This window comes from Anser anser (genome assembly GCF_964211835.1).
Source record: "Anser anser genome assembly, contig: HAP1_SCAFFOLD_138, whole genome shotgun sequence".
Classification (NCBI taxonomy): domain Eukaryota; kingdom Metazoa; phylum Chordata; class Aves; order Anseriformes; family Anatidae; genus Anser; species Anser anser.
The window spans coordinates 27,995-49,926 of record NW_028154122.1 but is presented as its reverse complement, the minus strand read 5'-3'; the positions used below and the strand labels follow the sequence as shown (position 1 = coordinate 49,926).

At 48.4% G+C, this 21,932-nt stretch overlaps 1 long non-coding RNA gene across 2 annotated transcripts; it reads left to right on the top strand.

The window, feature by feature from the left end:
- Nucleotides 1-18,716: 18,716 nt before the first annotated feature.
- Nucleotides 18,717-21,165, top strand: LOC310890781. Of its 2 annotated transcripts, none has more exons than XR_014577305.1 (4): nt 18,717-18,819; nt 19,284-19,372; nt 19,489-19,606; nt 21,117-21,165. It is a non-coding gene; the product is annotated as an uncharacterized lncRNA (long non-coding RNA). The 2 variants fall into 2 exon arrangements; XR_014577306.1 differs by lacking the exon at nt 21,117-21,165 and adding an exon at nt 20,506-20,605.
- The last annotated feature ends 767 nt before the right edge of the window (nt 21,166-21,932 follow it).

The window sequence follows — 21,932 nt, the reverse complement described above, 5'->3', positions numbered from 1 at the left end:
TAAAGCATCAAAGTGCTGTCCTCTGAAGCAAATGCTTTATTCTCTTGATATCGAAGGAGGTAAATAAATCCAATGTTGTAACATTAAGGATTGGTTAGAAAAGTAAACCTTGAAAACAAGTAAAGGAGAAGACCAAGTAAGCAATTGCAGTGCCTGTGGGGTAACTGCAGGGTTAGGCAAAGAACTATTGTGCAATGCAATCTTGTTATAAAAGAAGTATTATGTGAATTTTTACTGTTTTATTTCTTGAGTGTTCTATTTGAAAGGGAGTGAATCTATCAGGATTAGCTGTTTAGTTTAGAAATGTAATGAAAATTGGCTTCTCTTTCCTTTTGAGTTCACCCCTTTTTATAGGATTTTATAATCGAGTAAGTAGGTATTTTTTTAAAACAGGGTAAAAGCGGGTAATTATGTGCACAATTATTTTTAAAATACAGTAACAATAGCAAGGATGAGATGAAGGGTATTTATACACTATTATACTGTCACGGTATGTGCCGTACATTAGTAACAGTCAGAGGATTCATGTTAGTGAACAAAAGATGTCTTTAAATAAGTAAATAAATAATTAAATAAATATGCATATAGGTAGATAGATTGACAGATAGATAGACAGACAGACAGGCACCTAAGAAACTGCTGTGAAGCTTCTTGCTCTCTTTTCTAAAAGTTAAAGTGAATACAGCATCAGGGTGTGTTAGAAACATTACAAGCATTACCTTCAATCCACCACAGGTACACGCGAGAGGTCAGTCTGCAGGTTGTGAAGGCAAAGAAACTGCTCTGGTTTGATGTGAAGAACCAAGACGTAAGTTGCTGTCAGAGAAAAGATGCTGTCAAAGTGCGTCACGTCTACGCTAGAGCATCTCTGCCAGCATCTGTAGTGCATCTATATGCACCTATAGTGGAGCATCTCTACTTATCCAGTCTGGGTGATCTTAGGAGCATTCTGAAGCCCCAGAGGAGGGTCTGTTTGTCTTTTTTGCTTTTATAGCCAGTGAAAATTCTTATAATTTTACACAGAGTGGATGAAAAACACTGAGTGTACTTCCAATCTTCACAGCTTCTAAGCAAGTGGAGATGAGGTTGCGGAATAAGCAAATAAAGTGTTGATCTGGAAGCAGCCTAAAGATTGTCTTTAACCAGGGCCTTGCATTCTTCATTTTTATACCATTACTTGCCTTCAAGTGCACGATCATGATTTTATTAACTTTCTACCACTACAGAAATGCACCTGAGTCTTTCACAAAACTTACGGGTGGTAATTGGAAATATTCATCAGCATTCTCTATTTCCTTCTTCATCTCAATTCTCTTCTGGCCTGTGAAGCTTTTCAGATCAGAGATGAAGATCAGCTATAATACAGAGTTTTGGAGACTGCAAAGGAAAAGAAGAATCATACTGAAAACTCTTTTCAGCCTCACGTGCAATCATCAAAGAAAAGAATACCAAAAGGATACTGCTTTATCACGGTAAGCATAAATTTGAGCATAGGTCTCCTATAAGTGAAGCGAGGTTAAACAGGTTCCAAAGAAGGTGAAGGAGCACACCCAAAATCATTTCCATAAAACCGTGGTTTCAAACAAATGGTTTAAAGATTTAGATTTTCTTACAGGTGAAGAATGAAAATATAAAATAAAACAAAATAAAAAATTACCAGGACATACAGTTTTCTTCTAGCTTGCTTTGCTTCATTCAGAATCTGAGTCTTGGGTCACAATCAGGGAGCAGCATTGTACAGAAATGCCAAAGCCTCCCCAAGCTTGTTATATCTTCATCAACAGGGCTTTGATACTGCTGCCTCCTCAGCAACATCGGCAATTTAGTAGGAAAGTTGGTGTCCACCAGGTCAAATTAGGAAGAGGAAATCCCTCTTGCCACAACTTCACACTCACAGCAGAGTTGGCAGGACAGAGCGATGGACAGAGAAGTATCTATGAGAGTGTTAGAAAACAGACTTTAGAACAGATTTCCATCAACCCAGGAAAAATTACTTGCTCATCCCTTCAAACTAAACTCTAAGTAGAAGGAGGTGATCCCAAGCTGCATTCCTGACATCTATGCTGCAAAGTCATCCAATGTGACATGTTACTATACCAGCCTGTTAGGAAGACAAACAAGAGTTTTGAGTTTATGATGTTTGCTTAGAATTAAGCTCAAAGCGTTAGTCCTTTGATATGTTTTTGTCTGCAAGTGTTTTCACTGTTTCCCAGACAATGTCTCCAGCAAGCTAGCTGCTTGTTTCATTTGGCCAGATATTTGGCCATATCTGGCCAGATATTTGCCTTCTTAGTCAATAACCAAATCTGTCAAGTTAAGAACATGTAATTAATGAGAAGGAAATCCTTTTATTTTGATCTGAGTTCACTTTTTTGTTTTTTGTTTTTTTTTGGTTTTTTCTTTCTAGACCAAGAATGAATCACGGAGAACCAGCAAAACTGAGGTGAAAAATGAAATGAAAAATGTTAAGGTCAGGCAGCTTGCTCACTGCAAGTGCTAATCTGGAAGCAGATGGAGTGCATCTTCATACACCACATCCTGAGACGCTCAACAGGTCAGCCCATTTGATGAAGTACATTGCTGTCCTGAATTTTAATGTGACAGGGGTACTTTTAAGTCTCTTGTTTATGCTTTAGTACTTGAGGCGTATGGCAGGAGCACAGCACACTCTTATTTGTCCACCCTTATTTGTTGATGGTGTGTAGGAAAAAGAGAACGTGCAGAGGCCCTCACCCATACATTGCATCTGTCACTCTGTGCAGCTACATCACTGAGCAAAAGTACCAAACGTAATGCTTGTGAAAGGACTTTACACAAACTACAGAATACTAAAACGAAGCATTCACAATAAAAACACATTTTTTGCCTCAGCCAAGCATCAAACCACTTACAGAAGGGCATGGGCCCTCTCTGTGCACCTCAAGGTGGGATCCACAAATCCTCACGTGGTTTCATCACATCCAGCACGCTTCTCTGTCCCTCCTAGCTAAACTTGCACAGAGGCAGCTGCTCCCAAATTGCCATGGTGACATCACTCAGTTCTGTTTCTGAAGTCATCACCGTAGGCGCCTTGCAATGACAACAGAACACTCTCTGTTGCTAATGCGTATGTCTCAGAAACAATTAGAGAAGTGCCACTATCCCCAAGTTGACTTGAATTAGAGTAGTTCAAAAATGATTCTCTGCTACCATACATCCGTGGAAGGTGTGGGATAAATCTTGTCCTTCAGCAAGGATTACAGACAAAAGGAGCTTGATTGTGATACGTTCCCCTTACTTCCAGAGCTGTTGACTTTTTATTTCCGTGTAAGAAAAAAGAAGGTGAACTCAACAATTCTCTTCCTCCGAGTTGGGAATATGAAATAAGCCCAATTATCCAGGAAGCCTTAAAAAGGAAACTATATTTTTCCTTGTTAAACACCTTGTTTCTTCTGAAAAATTTTCCAGTACTTTGCAGCTGCGGTGGTTTTAATCGGGTGGGCAGCCGAGTTCCACCACGGCCACTCTCTCACTCCCCTTCCTCAAAGAGAAAGGGGGAGCAAATGCGATGCAAAGGGCTCAAGGGTTGAGATAAGGACGGGGAGATAGCCCCCTGCCCCTGCTCCACGTGGGGTCCCTCCCACGGGATGCCGTCCTTCCCGAACTGAGCCTGCGGGGGCTGCCCGCAGGCAGCAGCTCTTCAAGAACAGCTCCCACATGGCTCCGTACCACGGGGTCCATCCATCCCCCAGGAGCAAACTGCTCCAGCACGGGTCCCCCACGGGTGGGCGGCAGCTCCCCCCAGCCCCCCTGCTCCTGCATGGGCTCCTGTCCACGGGCTGCAGCTCCGGCCCGGGGCCTGCTCCTGCGGGGGCTCTCCATGGGCCGCAGCCTCCTCCAGGCCACATCCACCTGCTCCACCGGGGGCTCCTCCACGGGGGGGCTGCAGCGTGGAGATCTGCTCCGTGTGGGACCCATGGGCTGCAGGGGGACAGCCTGCTCCACCAGGGGCCTCTTCTCATGCTGCAGGGGACTTCTGCTCTGGCACCCGGAGCACCTGTCCCCCTCCTTCTTCGCTGATGTAAGTGCCTGCAAGGCTGTTTCTCACTCCTCTCTCTCTCCCTGTGAAGCAGCCTTTTTTGTTATTTTTTTCCCACTTCCTTAAATATGCTCTCACAGAGGTGCAAACAACATAGGTTATTGGCTCGGCTCTGGTCAGCAGCAGGGCCTTTATCTGACATGGGGCAGCTTCTAGATTCTTCTTACAGAAGCCACCCCTATGGCCCCCTGCTACCAAAACCTTGCCACATAAACCCACCAGAGCAACCCTTTTGGTGAAGAAATTTTTCCTAATAACCAACCTAAACCTCCCCTGGCGCAACTTAAGGGTTTTTGCTCTTGTCTTGTCACGTGGGGCTTGGGAGAAGAGAACCATTCCCACCTCCCTGTGTTAGTAATAGAAGAAGAAATAATACAATATTGTTTAATATGTTACATTTGCGATGTACTGTTCCGAGGCTGCGCTTGGAAGATACAAAATATATGTGTAAGGGTAACATGAGAGAATGCACCGATTCATGATGAGTTGTAAGGCGGATTAGAAGAATGCTCAATTTGCAAGACATCTGGATAACTGGGGCTTCTTGGACTCTGGGAACTGGATCAAACCAACCTTGCGGTTTGGACTGAGACCAAGGGCTCAGAGAGCATGCGTGAGAAGGAAAGGTTAAAAAGTTCAACTCTGATGAAGACATCTTACTTCATCCCGACGACCACCCGGACGACCACCAGAGAGTAGTACGCAAGCGCAGAAGGACTGATAAGATAACTAGCATACGAAGCGAGGCTAGGTGGAGCTAGGAAATGAATATGCATAGATGAGTTGTGAAACCTAATGCATATGTAATATCTTAGGGGATAAAAGAGAACTAAGAGAACAAATCAGACGAAGTTAGATTTGGGCAGGCATGCCCCTAACTTTCGGCGCCTAATAAAGCACCTTCATATAATCACTCTGTGGATCATGTGTTTTCATGAACGCTAACATTTTGGCGACCCAGATGGGACCTCGTGTTCACTGCTGAGGCGGCTCGCGAACTGATCACGCTCCAGCCGGCACCGAGGAGTTTCTCGGGGAGCCATCGGCCGCGACCGACCCCCGCTGCTCACAACGTACCTCTGAAAGGGTAAGAAAAAGGTGCTTTCTGGTAATCGGTACCGATCTGGTCTGGGAGCCTGCCGGTCAGACGCGGCGAAAGCCACGGACGGTTGGGCTAGGGAATTCCCGTGGTAAGCCTAGGCGCCGTCCGTCAGACAGTCACGAAAGCGCTGCAGGTTCGGCATCAGTGGTCTGGTTTTGCTGCAGGCTCAACATCTGGTTCGGTTCGGTAAAAGCTATAGCTGATAATGGAAAAACTTAAAAGTATTCTGGGCGGTAATGCTTCAGTTCCGCGATCCTCCCCTTTGGGCTGTTTACTAGCACACTGGAAGGAGGGGTGTTTCGGGCAGGAGTTACGAAAGGGTAAACTGGTTGATTACTGTAATGTTTGGTGGCCACAGTATGAACTAGAAGATCAAGAAAGTTGGCCAGAAAACGGAACCTTACAGTACAATGCTATCTTACAATTAATGTTATTTTGTGAGCGAGAGTGCAAGGGGCCTCTCTGTGTGATTGCGTGATTGTGTTGTGAGTGAGACGCAGCATCGCTGCGAAGCGAGTGCGGAGTTCCGATCCGCGGTTCCGTATTCTCCGCGAGGGGAGCGGCCGGAGACGAACGAAGCGCATGACAGACCGAAAAGAAGTGCTGTTTTATCCAAATGTTGATTGGTGGTGCCCAATATACGGGCCCGACGGTGCATCTTGTAATCCTATTTCGTTCTTAAATGTTTTGAGTGTGACAAGGAGGAAGGTGGGAGCATTATCTAAGTAACAGTTTAAAAGTTTCGGTATATTTGCGGTGGTGTTTGGTCGGTTTCCCAAGTATCAGGGGAAGGGGGCTGACTGATTATCAAAGCGGTAGAACGGAGAGTCACTTCTTTGGTGGTTCGGGCTTGAGCCCTGGGAATTTGGTAAGAAGGGGGAGAGCGAATTTATTTAGGCCTCAATACCTTTTAAACCCCCGTCTTGATGGATACACAGGAGTGATTCCTTGTTTTGTGTAGGCTTACTAACAAAGTGCATGAGAAAAATTAGCATTCGGCTTGAAATTCGGCCTTGCTGAAATGTAAATTTTGTGGAAAAGGTGGTATTGTTTGTCTAGAAGACGGAAGGCTGAGTGCTTCAGGTGTTTTTCCGAAGTCCTGTGGATTTATGATTGGAACGGGGCTCATTAATAATCTGAAATAGTGAAGTTTGTATGTGGAGTCTAATCCTAGAGAATTGGGACATTTGAGAAGATTAGGAAAACACAGTAAAAACCTGCAATAAAAAGGTTTGCGTGGAAATTGTAACAAGGGACAGTAATTAATATAAATAAATAAAAGGGAATGGGAAATCAAGGAAATGGGTAATATCCAAAACAAAGACGTTTTAAAGAAAGCCTCCTTGGGTGTATATTGGCACATTGCAAGGATATTGTCGGAACGGGGAGTGGGGGGGGCGCGGAAAGCAAGAGGATTTCCACTAAGTATTGCAATCAATGGTGGCCACTGTATAAACTAAATGGCCACTTTATGGGTCAATCGACTATAACAGTGTCTTGCAATTAATGTTGTTTGTGAGGAGAGAAGGAAAATAGGATGAAATGTTGTATACTGGTATGTTGTTTCAGCATCTTGGAGGGAAAAGGTATGGAATTAAGTTGGCCCCTGACTGAGCCTTTGGTGTTGGCATTAGAAAAGTACAGGCTGGAGGAAGATAAAGGAAGTGTTAAAAGGGTTGTTGAAGGTGTTAAAGGTTGTGTGGCATGTAGTATTTAACAGAGCTCTTTGAAGTTGAATGAGCAGGGGAAGAGGATGTAGGAATGTTAATAGTTCCGCCTCAACCCGAGGCTGAGATCTCGAAATCACGGTGTGAGCCCTCTGGGGCAGAGGGACCATGATGGGTCCGGGAGAGATTTGTCATGGAAACAGAAAAGCAGCTAACTCTTAAAACAACCTGAGTTCATGTGTGAGCTCAGATTGCCAACGGGACCGCTCAGGGAACTTTCAACCATTGCATTCCCCTGACCGACCCCCCCCCTCCCCACTGAGACCCTTACCACCCCGGAAATTATGTAAATACCAAAATCTGTTTAAATTAGGAATTGAGAATCTGTTCCAACAAGGTCCAAAAGAAAACCCTATGGAATTTTTGAATTTTTGGACCAACTTTGAAATGCAATGGAAAAAAAAAAAAAGACAGAAAATTTGGACCTGGCTTCAGAAAACAAACAGAGGCAATTGGCTAGCCTCTTTCTAGGGCAATCGGCCCCTGATATCAGAAAGAATTTGTCTTAGGCTGCAGGATAAACTTACAACAGTCAGAAATGACGGGGACCTGGGGCATCTACCCTAGCAGGTCCACTAGTTGAAATAAAGCTAGGAAACGAAGAGAGAGGCTTGAATTTTTTGTTGTTGTTGGTTACAGGAGCTTCTTTCTCTGTGTTAATTAGTCTGTAAATGTAATAGGAACAACATATTCAGTGTTAAATAGTTTAAAAGGACGATTAGGAACTAAGACAACTACAATAATTGGAGCCACAGGGAAGGAGGAGGAACGGCCATTCTTATAACCCCTTGATTTGCGTTTTGGGGGTAAGGAACTAAACTATGATTTTTTGTATGTACCAGAATGCCCGATTCCACTCTTGGGACGAGATCTATTAGCTAAATTAGATGCAACAATAACCTTTGAGGATGGAGAATTAATAATGAAGGTACCTGAGTCCAAAGTAGGACAAATCCTAATGATCAAAGATAAACCCTTTGTTAATATTCCAAGAGAAGTAGAAAATGCAGTTATACCAACAGTATGGGAAACAGATGTACCAGGGAAGTCGAAACTGGCACAACTGGTAAAGGTGGAATTATAGGAAAGAGCCAAACCTGTTCGAATCAAACAATATCCACTTAAGATAGAAGCTAGGCAGGGGACAGTGAAAATTATTGACAAATTTCTCAAATATCAGATTTTGGAAGAATGTAAATCGGAATACAATACTCCAATTTTTCCAGTAAAGAAGCGGAATGGCGAATATAGATTGGTACGAGATCTTAGAGCAATAAATGAAATAACAACGGACATTTACCCGGTAGTGGCTAATCCTTACACATTGTTAACATCTGTGAGAGAGATATATAAATGGTTTACTGTGATAGATTTAAAGGATGCCTTCTTTTGCATACCTCTTGATAAAGATAGTAGAAAATTATTTGCCTTCAAATGGGAAAACATATTGAAGTTTTTGTACCACATATGGTAACAACTGTTTTAGAACAAAAGGGGGGCCACTGGTTATCACCCAGCCGAATGATGAAATATCAGGCAATACTAACTGAACAAGATGACGTAACCTTGAAAACGACTAACCTGTTAAATTCAGCAGTATTTCTAGGAACTGTTCCAGAAGAAGGACCGTTGGAACACAACTGTGTGGAAATAATTGAACATACCCATGCGAGCCGCGAGGATTTGAAGGATGTACCCCTTGAAAGGTATGACTGGGAACTTCTTACTGATGGTAGTAGTTTTGTGGAGAACGGAACACGATATGCAGGGTATGCAGTAACAACCCTGAAGACAGTGATCGAAGCAAAACCTTTACCACCTGGAACATCAGCACAGCGAGCGGAACTGATAGCCCTGACTCGAGCACTGGAACTGAGTAAAGGGAAGATGGTAAATATTTGGACAGATTCAAAGTATGCTTTTGGAGTAGTCCATGTTCATGGAGCATTATGGAAAGAAAGAGGGCTGTTGTCCTCACAAGGAGCCAATATAAGATATCAAGAGGAGGTGTTAAATTTGATAAATGCGGTACAAAAACCAAACCAAGTGGCTATTATGCACTGTAAAGCTCATCAAGGAGGAACCTCAAAAATATCAGAAGGGAATCGGCTGGCAGATCGAGCAGCTCGACAAATTGCTCGGGAGGTGTGGAATGTAATGGCTTTGGTACCACTCAAGGTAGGCCCCACTTGTCTTAATCTTCCCAAGGAACCAAGATATTCACCAGAGGATGAGAAATTAGCAAATCTCCTAAAGGCCCGAAAGAACTCTGATGGATGGTATGTAACTGCTATGGGCCAGGTAGTAATACCCCCCTTGGTGATGCGAGAAATACTTCAGATGAGACATAATGAATGTCACTGGGGTGCAGAGGCAATGGTAACATTTTTAAAACGTAGCATCATCTCTACACACATGTTAACAATGGCAAAATCAGTAATGTCAAAGTGTGAGATTTGTCTGAAAAATAATCCAGTAGCAAGAAAACATGCTGAAATGGGAAGAGTTAGAGTAGGAATAGAACCAGGAGATTACTGGCAAGTTGATTTTGTAGAGTTACCTAGGACCGGGGGATATAGGTATTTGTTAGTAGGGGTTGACACCTTTTCCGGATGGCCGGAAGCCCTTCCCTGTCGCACCAATCAAGCTAAAGAGACAGTAAAATGGTTACTGCGGGAAATCATTCCGAGGTTTGGGGTACCATTAGGAATATCCTCGGATAGGGGTCCGCACTTTGTTTCATCTGTGGTTAAAGACGTAAGTCGACTATTAGGAATTTCTTGGAATTTACATACTGCATGGAGACCCCAATCTAGGGGACAGGTAGAAAGGATGAACCAAACTCTAAAGGGACAGATCAGTAAAATCTGCCAGGAAGCCAAAATACAATGGCCACAAGCTTTCCCTATAGCTTTACTGAGAATAAGGATAAAGCCAAGGAGTGGAATGTCAGTAAGCCCATACGAGATAATGTATGGAAAGCCTTATGAATCCCCAGAACCAAATCCTAACATGCATATAACAGGGAACCAGGATGTTTATAATTATGTATTGTCTCTTGGTAAAACTTTAGCTCAACTTCAAAGTGTTCTGGTGTGGAAGCGACCGTTGGCACTGGAAAATCCTATCCACGACATTCAGCCAGGTGACCGAGTGTACATTAAAAACTGGAATGAAGAACCCCTGAGAGAACGGTGGGCCGGACCTTATCAAGTATTATTGACTACTTTTACAGCTGTAAAGGTAGAAGGGGTGGATGCTTGGATTCATTATACTCGGGTGAAAAAGGTTCCCGAATTTTGGTCAGTGCGAGCAATCGGAGATACAAAACTACAGATGAGGCGCGTATAACCATACGATGTTGGGGTTCTTAACAACAGTATCGATAACAGTAATTGTTTTGTGTAAATACCTTGTAATTGAGTTCCTAGAAATACCAGAAAAATATAAGAAAGAGGAAATATTCAGAGGAGAAAATGTTACTTTGGAATGTGGAATGCACAACGATAAACCAATAACAATTAGCTCTCTACAGGTGGTGTGGGGAAAAATAAATGACTCCAGACAGAGCCAGGAAATATACGTAGACACAACCAGGGACAATACAGGACTGAAGGCTGGATGGAAGGGGAAGGCGTACGTAAGTAAACCCATAGAATTGGGCCAACAACTGAGAGGAGCTACCACCTGAACCCTGTTTAGTGTTACTAAAGTCAACAAAGGAAACTACCGGTGCATGGTAACACGTGAAAATAGCACAGATTACGGGATAAGAGAAATATTGGTATATCCGAAATTGGATAAAGGAATATTGGTAGCCCACTGAAAAGGATCTAGAAGAAAAAGAGAGGGCCAGGTGCCATGGACACAAGTGGTACAGATCCCACACAGGCAACCATCAGAGAATTTACTGGTAGGATTGATTAAAGATTTTGCCATAATGAAAGGAACTGATAGAATTACTGCTTGTATGCCCATTCCAAAAGCAACAGGGGACCCGCTTGAGTGGGGTATAACCACCTCCCACTGCCCCAAGTAAAAGGAAATGAAACAATTCAATGTAAAGAAGTGAAAGTTTTAGAGAGGATAAATGTTACACAATACTACAGGAAACTGAGCCCCCCAACATCGAGGTCTGAATGTGAAAAGAAGAACTATCATTTCATAACGATAGGCAGATTTAAGAATGTGGGACAGTGTCATTACGACGAACTACGTGTAGTAGAAGGAGTTAGAGAAAAGATTGTTTGGGAATGTCAAGAGAAAAATAAGCCAAAAGGAATGAAAGGGTGGGATAGTGATTGGACAGTAAGTTTATTGCAGAAATTCCAGTATGGAGGGAATACATCATGGTGTATTAAATGGCAGGGAAAGCAGAATGGAACTGATCAGTTTTATACAGTAAGCCGGGTTGATAGGAGTGGTAGACAAGAGTCAACAAAGGTAGCTTGGTGGACTTGTGAGAAGAAATATACTTGCGACAGCAATAATGAAGATGTTGAGCACTTACTTCCGGTATTGATAGCTCTTAGGGCAGGATGTGCTTGCCGAGGAATTAAGTACAATTCGGAAAGAAATAGCCAGGCTAGTCAAGTCGCAGTGGATTGTAGCTATAGTACCATACAAAGTCCAGGACAATTTGTATGGGCAGCCAGTAATGGAACTTGGACTACACACCCACCGATAGATGGGGAAGTAAAAGAAATAACTCTAGGACTCCCTCCCCACACTGCGTCCAATATGGAAAAAGTCTCCTTTTAAGGGAAAGTTGGAAACCCTACAAATTAGTAGGGCAAAAAGAAGTTTAGAAGAAGGGGCAGATGAAGATATATGGCATGAACCCTCGGATGGAGTAAAATTCAATTGGGCATTAGAATCTCTATTTGCAAAGGTAGCTACTTATCGAAATAGGGAAATGATTTATAAACTTACAGGACAAGTGAGTAGGCGCACGAGAGCCACGAAAGAAGGCTTTAGAGACCTTAATATCCAACTACAAGCTACAGCTAAAATGGTGCTACAGAATCGATTAGCATTAGATACACTGTTATTAAAGGAACATGGAGTATGTGGATTTCTAAAAGATCGTATTGATCATTGCTGCATCCACATTCCAAATGTGACTATTGATGTAGAACATGACATAGAACAACTGGCTCGAGTGGAACAAGATGCAGAACAGGAAGAGAAAGATATGACAACAAGCTGGTTGGATAACATTTTTAGTGGATGGAATATTAGTAATTGGGTTAAGTCCTTACTGGAGACAATAATTATATTGGTGATTGTAGGGGTACTAATTTGGTTAACATTTATAATGCTGAAAAGTCTGGTTCTAAGGAAGACAACCTGGAACCGGACAGTGATGCAAACTATTGCTCGGCAAATGGAACCACATCCTCAATATCCTCCACCGGCATCTAACAACTTTGGATTTCAGAGAAAGAATCTGAGGAACCCAGGAGGTGAAATGGAATGAAAACCGAATAGACAAGATCAGTTTCAGATCAAGTGAACCCAACCAGAAGGGTGAACGTAACATAAAGCAGAAGTGGTGGACTTATGAAATGTTGTGACAATCCTAATCTTTGTAATTTCCTTGATTCTTAATGATGTAATTTTCCGTGATTATATTATTGGTGAGCACTGAGTGTAAAATATTTTAGTTAGTTAGTGAAAGCATTTGCCCTCCTCGAAAGGAGTGAAATGCTTTCAAAGGGGGGAAATGTTAGTAATAGAAGAAGAAATAATACAATATTGTTTAATATGTTACATTTGCGATGTACTGTTCCGAGGCTGCGCTTGGAAGATACAAAATATATGTGCAAGGGTAACATGAGAATGCACCAATTCATGATGAGGAGTAAGGAGGATTAAAAGAACGCTCAGTTTGCAAGACATCTGGATAACTGGGGCCTCTTGGACCCTGGGAACTGGATCAAACCAACCTTGCGGTTTGGACTGAGACCGAGGGCTCAGAGAGCATGCGTGAAAAGGAAAGGTTAAAAAGTTCAACTCTGATGAAGACATCTTACTTCATCCCGACGACCACCCGGACGACCACCAGAGAGTAATACGCAAGCGCAGAAGGACTGATAAGATAACTAGCATACGAAGCAAGGCTAGGCGGAGCTAGGAAATGAATATGCATAGATGAGTTGTGAAACCTAATGCATATGTAATATCTTAGGGGATAAAAGAGAACTAAGAGAACAAATCAGACGAAGTTAGATTTGGGCAGGCATGCCCCTAACTTCCGGCGCCTAATAAAGCACCTTCATATAATCACTTTGTGGATTATGTGTCTTCATGAACGCTAACATCCCCAGCCTCAAAAACTGCATTGCCCACGACCCCCAGGCAGCTGACCCCCTCTGCAGTTGCAGCACAGGTGGAAATGGGCGCATGGCTGGAGAGATGCACCTCTGCTCTGCTGGAGCTCTGGCTGCAGAAGACATGCCCCATGCCTTGGACCCATGGGCGTGAGGGCAGAGGGTTTTCTGGGTGGGAGAGGAGGCAAGGGGGCATGTTCAGAGGAAGGGGTCTGCACTGAATGGAAAAAATATGGAGTTTTCTGATGAATTCTCCCTCTGACAAGATTTCTGATTAACTTTCCCCTCATTCCTTGATCATATCCCTGATGCCTGAAGGTTTTATTTCTGGGAGTTGTTTCCCTGTCTCATGTCTTATTCCTGTTTCTGCTCACAGCCTCAACCAAATCTGTGTGCAGTAATCGTTGCCCTTCAGAAACCTGCCTGTATGCAAGAGACTGCCTAGGTGCATGTGCATCTTTGCAGGTGCAAAAGGACCTGTCAGAAAGCCCTGCTGGGTTCAGCAAAGTTGATGCTGTCGCTTTCAATATGAAGAGGAGAGGCTGAAGGTACATTTGGGGCAGCTCACAAACATACTGATCCTCAGAGTTACAGTTCAGGAGTCTCAGCAATGTGCTCAAACTCACAGCTCCTCTTCCACTTCTTCCTGCTTCCCCTCCTGTCCAGTAGAGTAGGCAATTGAAAAGAGGGCAGAAAATCCCTATTTTGACCTTGTTTGCTTAGAAAAAATTGCTTGGGAAATGCCCTTGTCGTACAATGGAGCTGTGAGCAGGCTGCCCCAGGCAGCAGCCTCCCGCCAGCAGCAGGACCCTGCCCTGCCGGGGGGGCTCCTTCCACCCGCAGCTTCTCCGCGCAGCGCCCTGGGCAGCTCCCCGGGCAGGCTGAGTGCTGAGCCTGGCAGGCGGCAGAGGCCCTGCCCCGGCACACAGCCCCTGGGGCACAGCAGGGACCCTGCTCTGCACCACAGCCCCGGGCACCCCTGCCTGCACCCCAGGATTCACAGCCTGCAGCTGGCCTGCAACAAGGGAGCCCTCGGAGGCCTGCACGTTCACCCTGCAGCAGGGAACCTTAGCAATGGAGCTTGTGCTTCTCCACACTAAAGAAATACCAAGTGCAACCAGCCAGATCTTCTGTGGGAAGTTCTGGGTCTGGAAATCTTCCCTGATACTCCTGTGCACTGCACTGCAGAAGGAGGCTTACCCTGTTATGTGCTATGAAGATTTCTCCTCCTCTCAGCTCTCAGTATTCTCATATTCCACTCAGCCGGTAACCTCCCTCTCCCTTCTCTCCCCTACCCGTGCCAGCTGCAGGCAGTGCCCCCAGCCCTGCTGCGCTGGGCAGAGGAGCTGCTCCTGGGCAGAGCTGGCTCTCTGCAGCGCTGCCCGCTTGCCAGGAGCTCCCCTTGGGCCCAGGAGCCCGGCCCAGCTCAGCAGCAGAGGCCCAGCCCAAGGCCTCCCTTGCTCTGCCCCCCACCAGGCTCCCTGCCCATGGCCCTGGGGCTGCAGGGGAACCTGCTGGGAAACAGCCTGAAGGGATCCCTGGGGTTCCCTCCCTCACCTGGCACACACACTTCTTCACACCTGGGTCATTTCCCCTAGCAGAAAACCACTCCTCGAAAGGAGTGAAATGCTTTCAAAGGGGGGAAATGTTAGTAATAGAAGAAGAAATAATACAATATTGTTTAATATGTTACATTTGCGATGTACTGTTCCGAGGCTGCGCTTGGAAGAAAGGTGCAAGGGTACATATGAGATATGTGCAAGGGTAACATGAGAATGCACCAATTCATGATGAGGAGTAAGGAGGATTAAAAGAATGCTCAATTTGCAAGACATCTGGATAACTGGGGCTTCTTGGACCCTGGGAACTGGATCAAACCAACCTTGCGGTTTGGACTGAGACCAAGGGCTCAGAGAGCATGCGTGAGAAGGAAAGGTTAAAAAGTTCAACTCTGATAAGACATCTTACTTCATCCCGACGACCACCCGGACGACCACCAGAGAGTAGTACGCAAGCGCAGAAGGACTGATAAGATAACTAGCATACGAAGCGAGGCTAGGCGGAGTTAGGAAATGAATATGCATAGATGAGTTGTGAAACCTAATGCATATGTAGTATCTTAGGAGATAAAAGAGAACTAAGAGAACAAATCAAACGAAGTTAGATTTGGGCAGGCTTGCCCCTAACTTCCGGCGCCTAATAAAGCACCTTCATGTAATCACTTTGTGGATTATGTGTTTTCATGAACGCTAACAATAAGACATCTTACTTCATCCCGACGACCACCCGAGAGTAATACGCAAGCGCAGAAGGACTGATAAGATACGAAGCATACGAAGCGGGGCTAGGCGGAGCTAGGAAATGAATATGCATAGATGAGTTGTGAAACCTAATGCATATGTAATATTTTAGGAGATAAAAGAGAACTGAGTGAACAAATCGGACAAAGTTAGATTTGGGCAGGCTTGCCCCTAACTTGCGGCGCCTAATAAAGCACCTTCGTATAATCACTTTGTGGATTATGTGTTTTCATGAACGCTAACATGCCCACCTCCCTGCCCTCTGCCCAGCGCAGTCCAGCAGCTCAGGCTGGGCTGGCCCCAGGGCAGTGTCCGGAGCAGGCTGCTGCAGGGCTCTGGGCACTGCCACCACAGCCCCAGCCCCTCTGAAGGGCACAGCAGCTCCTGGGGGCACAGAGGGCTCAGCCCCACAGATGGGACATCCAAGGCACAAGACAGCCCCCGGGAGGCCCGCAGCCCCTCCGTGCCATCCCTGGGGGTCTTCAGGCAGCTCCTCCTGCCCCAGGGCCAGGGCAGCCGGGCCCAAGCTGCTGCAGCCAGAAAGGGTTTGCTGGTCCCGTTACTTCCTCATCAGCTGCGATCCGGTCTCAGACAAAGAAGAGGCTGTAGCTGCATTTAGTTTGCTTAAATATGCCGAGAGCCTGGGGATAGCTTCTGCCGAGAGGCAAAACCCCTCTCTCAACAGAAGGGACGAGGAACAAAGCCTTCATCCTGTTAGCCTGATCTCACAGTGATACCCAGGCACAAAGCTGCAACAAGTAGCATTCCAGGAGCATCCGGCCCTATTGCTTCTTGTGCAACTGAATGGCCGCCTTCCTGAGCCTGTCGGGCTTCTCGGGCGTTCGACACCGCAAAGAAAAGGGAAGACGAGGTGGTGAGGCACAGGGAGCGAGCAAAGGCAGGGGCGGGCAGGGGCGCCCCGGGCACACAGGCCAGGTCCCCCCCTCAGGCCCCGAGACGCCCCCAGCCCGCCCACGACTCCTAAGATGGCGGCGCCCGCCCTGCCTGGTCAGGCGGTTGCACGGTTGCCATGGCAGCGAGCCCCAGCCAGCCGGCAGGGGGTGGGGCTCCGTTTGCCTGGCGGCTCTGGCAGCCAATCGGAGCCCGGGCTGAGGAGAGGCGAGCCCTGAGGGAGGAGCGGGAGGGAGGAGCGGGAAGCACTGAGGGGAGGCAGAGGCTGTGAGGGGTGGCTCCCAGAGCCCCGGCAGCGTGAGGGCAGCCGCTGCCCGGCCCTGCGTCGTGCCGTGGCGTGTTGTGTACCTTGGGGCGGTTCCCCTGGCCTGGGGACAGGCCGTGGGCAGCCCCAGTCAGGGGGAGACTGGCCCTTTAGCCCCGGCTGGGGTCTCGGAGCTCTTCTCGAGGACTGTTTCCTGGGAGAGCCTCGACGGTTCCTGGGATGGCGGAACCTCAGGCAGCACCGAGCGATTCTCGGAGAGGACCCCGATCCCCGGCCTGAAGAGCCCCTGAGCGAAGACCGCTGCTTTTTAAGTACAAGGGCAGTCTTTCAGAAATTGTTGGCCCCTGCCCGTGAGACACCGTGGAAGCTGCGCAGGGCTGTGGTGCCCGACAGGTAGGTACCTATCAGGTCCAGCAGTGGTACCCTCTTCCCTTACAAATGGTCTAGTGAAGGAGGAGCATAATGCTGTGCGCTGGGGCAACAGAACATTTGCTAAAGCATTTAAAGAAGTCATTTATACGCAGGACTATGGTGGAGACTATTAGGTCGGTCACCGAAAGGTGTGACATATGTTGGAGAAATAATCCGATAAACATGCAAAACTCCACTGCTGAGGGGCAGGCGCCTGGAGAGTATTGGCAGATAGACTTTACCGGACTGCCTAGAAAAGGGGGGCTGAAGTATTTGTTAGTCAAATTTGTTAGGTGTGGCCTGCAGCTCCCACAGGCCTCTCAGGAATGTCCCAGGAATGCGTGCGTGGTGTTTTTCTGGGGTGCTTGTGTATGCCTGCATGTGTCATCGCCTGGGTGAGGTGCTTGCCAAGAGGTTGTGAGCTGGCTGGCCTGGAGCCTGAGGTGTCTTTTCCTTGCTTTCCAGGGACTGAGGCTATCTGGGATGCTGTATGCGACTACATTCCGAAAGAGCTGAAGCGGGATAAGGTGGGCCGGTGTCGTGGGCCCTGCATGAGGCAATCCCTGCCCGAGCAGCATGGCGGTGCACTGAGACTGCCCAGGGTGCCCGGAGCAGCTTCTTGGCCAGCTGGGAGAGAAACCAAGGCCAGATGTGCTCTGCCTCTCAGGTGTTTGGCACACCCTAGGGCTTCCCTCTTCCCTGCGGTCTGAGTGGGGAGGGCGAGCAGAGAGAGGGGGGAATATCCTGGGTCCGTGCCTAGGACAATTGCTGGGAATCAGTGCCAGGTCTAATCCGTGTGCTGGAAACCTCTGGGCGCTTCTCTAGCCAAGGGATGTTGGCAAATGCTGTGAGGGGGGAGACGAAAGAAACTGAGGATGCGGCTCTTTTGCAAAGCTTTCCAAAGTGCCCCACCTTGCCCCGTTGTCCCTCAGGAGTGGGCAGGGCACAGAGCAGTGTCCCCCTGCTCTGACAGCCATCCCTTTTCCCGTCTCTCAAGAACTCCCTCATCGGCCTTTCTGTCTTTTCTGTGTGCAGGGCGTTTGGGTTGCGGGACTCGGGACCTTTGGTGTTGTCCGAGAGCAGTTCCATGGCAAAGAAGGGCTGCTCTTGGTTCGAAGACCTTTCTTCCAGCTGGACATCGATGAGTTGTGGCTGGAGGAGATCTACTGTCCCACTGAGCTCCTCCCTGGTGAGAAGGCAGCAGCCCCCCTCTTCCTGCCCCATGTCCGGAACGGTTTGTTCTCCCTGCTCTTTGGAAAGGCCTGGGAGAAGTAGAGGATTGTCTCCAACGGTCAGGGTACAGCTTGAGTTCCCCCAAAAGAAACCGTGCCCCAGGAGCTCTTTCTCTTAGCGACCCTTTCTCTGGGAACTTGTTCTGAATGTTGCAAGCAACTTGGGCTTGCCGTGTCGCTGAGGATGTTGCTTCTCCTTGCAGATGGTGTCAAGATTGAGCCGCTGAAGTACGTGCAGCTATCGCGAGCCACCTCCTTCCCGCTGCACGTGGCGAAGAACTGCGTGCAAGAGACCATCCTCTTGTACTGCTTCCTCGTGAGGAACAAGGAGCACGTCCCCTTTGCCGTCAGGGACATTGGAGTTCTGCCACGCGAAGATGGTTTTCTGTGCGTGAAGTCTTATCTAGACTGCGTCAAACGTCCGGAGAGCGCCGCGGGCCTGGTTGCACTGCTCCACAGCGTAAGTTGGTGAGGTTTTGGGGGCTACTTCCATTTCTTTGGGAATCCTAGCAAAGGGTGAGCAACCTGACTGCTATTGGCCAGCCCGGACATGGCAGGCCAGTCAAATGCCTTTCCCCACGCTTGCCCCCTTAGCTGCTCTCTCCACGAGCAAAGAGAGTTTCTTCTGAGCGTCTGGATGCTTGCCCCTGCAAAAAGCCTGGCAGTGTTACTGTACAGCCTCCATATTCTGCCATTCTTGTGCCCGTGCTGCCGCGATTCCCGTCAGAGAGAATTGCCTGCATGTGGAGGGGAATTTAGGCTACCTTCTGTGGTGCTGCGGGAAGACTGACAACAAACCCCATGCATGGACATGACGGAAAAGGGATGCCATGCCTTGTGCGACACCAGGAGGATTACTGCCAGCAAGCTGCAACGGGTAGGAGGCCAGCCTTCTTCAAGCCCGTGTCATCGTTTGTTTTCCAGGTTTCATCTGACTGTGAGGAGAAGGCCGGAGGCCAAAGTTTCCACCACCTCGCAGGAGGAAGCTGCAGGAGAGCGCAGGATCAGAAGAGGTAAGGGAACAGGTCCCTGCTGTCTGGGGGTGGTCCCTGTCCCGTGCTGGCTGACTTGAACCAGGTTAAAAGGCAGTGCCCACGCAGCTGCTCGGAAGAGCTTCCTCCTTTCCTAGTTTCAGAGTGCCATCCTGGCAACCTGCTGCAGAGGAGGAAGTAGCTTTCCCTCCCCATCCTGACAAGCTGGGAGCCAGGCACAAGGCAGCAAGATGTGGAGAAGAAGCCTTCTACCAGGTGAGACCCCTGGGGGAAAGGAGGAAGGAGCCCCTTGCAGCCACACTGGAGAGATGTCCCCTTTGGACCCACCAGCCGCAGGGTGGCTCCTGACACACGTCCCAGCGGAGGCCGCTCTCTCAACGGATGGCAAGCGTGCAGCACGTTTGCCTGAGACTGGCACACCAGCTTCATTTTCCAGCAGGGCCCCGATCCTTGGGGGAGCTGAACGCAGAGCCTTGTTGCAGAAGCTCTTCTCCCTTCAGGAGCCCCCCCACATTGCAGCAGAGCCCATCTTCTTGTCTGTGGGAGCAAACGTCCCCTGCCTTCATTCTAACATGTCTCACCGTGTCTTAGGATTGCCGTGGCCCCATCTCCCCTGCTGTTTCTTCCAGCCTAAGGAGCTGTGATACCAGATGGAAAAGTTTCTTTCAGGCATTTTTTTCAAACGCTATCCCAAACGTTGTGGCAGGCACAAGAGAGTGCTGAGGTAGGGAGATGGCATGACTGGCCTCCTTACCTGACGGCTTTCTCCAATGGCTCCGCTGGCTCCCCAGCGATAACCTGTTTTCCACCCATAAGCGCACCGTGTTTCAGGGCCACAGAGGAGAAGCTGAAGTAAAGCCCGGGTGGGCCATAATGGTGTCTCTCGGATCCTGTCCTTGCACAAGACACCGCTCCCCTCCTTCTTCCACCAAAAAGGGCCTGGATACGGGCATCCCGAGCCTTCCTGAAGGCAGGTGGTGCCACAGCTTCGCGTTTGGCTCTCTCTGTCTCCGCTGAAGTGAACACGGCCAGTCCAATATGCCCGCTCGCTGCGGAAGTGCCGTCTGCTGCAGAGGCTGACGCAGCTTGCGAGCGCGGACTGGAGACCGAATTTCCCTGGGCTCATGCAGCCTCCTCCCGGCGTCTGTTTGCAGCGTGCTCCCCCCGTGTCCAGGCAGCTCCCCCGGGACGAAGAAGGCAGACAGGCAGGAAACAGCTCCTCAAGCCAAGTCCACCACCACTGCGCTCCCTGCTCCTGAAGCCTCCAGGAGAGCGCTGCAGGTACCTGCTCTGCCTTGCTGCAATGACTGTGCTGTTTGGGCCTGTACAAAAGCCTCTGTGTGGAGCGATCCCGAGCAGGTCCCTTGGGATGCGTTCGTCTTCACATTTGTTACCTCCTTCATCTCTTCCTCAGGAGACGGAAGGTGGCGTCCCGCACACCTTCCCTGCCTCTTACTGCCTCCCGTGTTGCCATGAGCCACTTCATTTTGACCAGGGGCCATGGAAAAGGAGCAAGGCCTTTCTGAGTCGTTGATGGCAGAGGGCTTTGGTCACCGCGGGCTGTTCAGCTGTGTTTGTCACGAGTTGAGGAGCCTGGCCTAGCTTCAGGGCCCCTCATCCTTGAGGGTCGAAGCACTGCTGACAGACCGGCTGAGGCGAGGGGGCAGGAGTGTGGGTTAGGCCTGAGGGACAGCTGAGACCAATCCTGTCTGCTGTTGTGTTTGTTTTGTTGTTTTTTTTTGTTTTTTTTGTTTTTTTCCTCCAGGATGTCTGGAACCTGTCTTCACAGTGGGACCAAACAGACAGCTCATGGCCCACGTACCAAAAGCTACAAGAGCAAGCCCAGGCAGCCATGGCTGCATGGGAAGCCTGGTCTGAGGGGGAGGACCAACAGATACCCCAGGTACTGGCAGTGATCAACACCGCTGAGAACAGCGGCGATCCTCTCTGCCCGGGCTCCGAGGGCGGCAGGTCCCAGGGTGGTGGGAGCAGGACGGGCACGAGGCCGCAGGTCAGGGCTTTTGCTGCTCCTCCCTGTGAGGGAGAGGTTGTCAGCAGAAAGTGAGGGATAAAAGCAGCAGCCAGACGTGGGCTGGCAGCGCCGAGTCGCCTGGTTCGCAGGTCCTGCTGCAGGGTCCTTTCAAGAGGTCCTCTGGGAAAGAGCAGCTGTACGTCCAGTCCTGTTTGATGAGAGGGACTTCTCCTTGCAGCGATTCAACAGCCAACATGCTCGGACTCCCCATCCTCCAGCCCAGCCCAGGAGCAAGGTCAGGAAGAGGTGGAGGAAGGCTGAGAACCCTGCCCCAGCAGAGGAGTTGGGAGCAGCAGGCAAGCTGGAGAGACTCCAGCCTGAGTAAGTGTGTGCCGGCTCCGTTCCCGTCGTGGGGCACTGGAGTAGCTCTTGAGTGATGTCAGGACATGTCCAGGAGCCTGGTCCCTGAGTCCTGGGGTTGCCTGTGACACCCTTTGATTCCTCCTAAAGCGGGCGTGACCTTGGTTACCGCCAAGGCCTAAAACTCACCACAGGTTGAAAGGGTGGGTGCACGTGGCACCGCATGGGTGCAGGGTCTGGATTGTAATG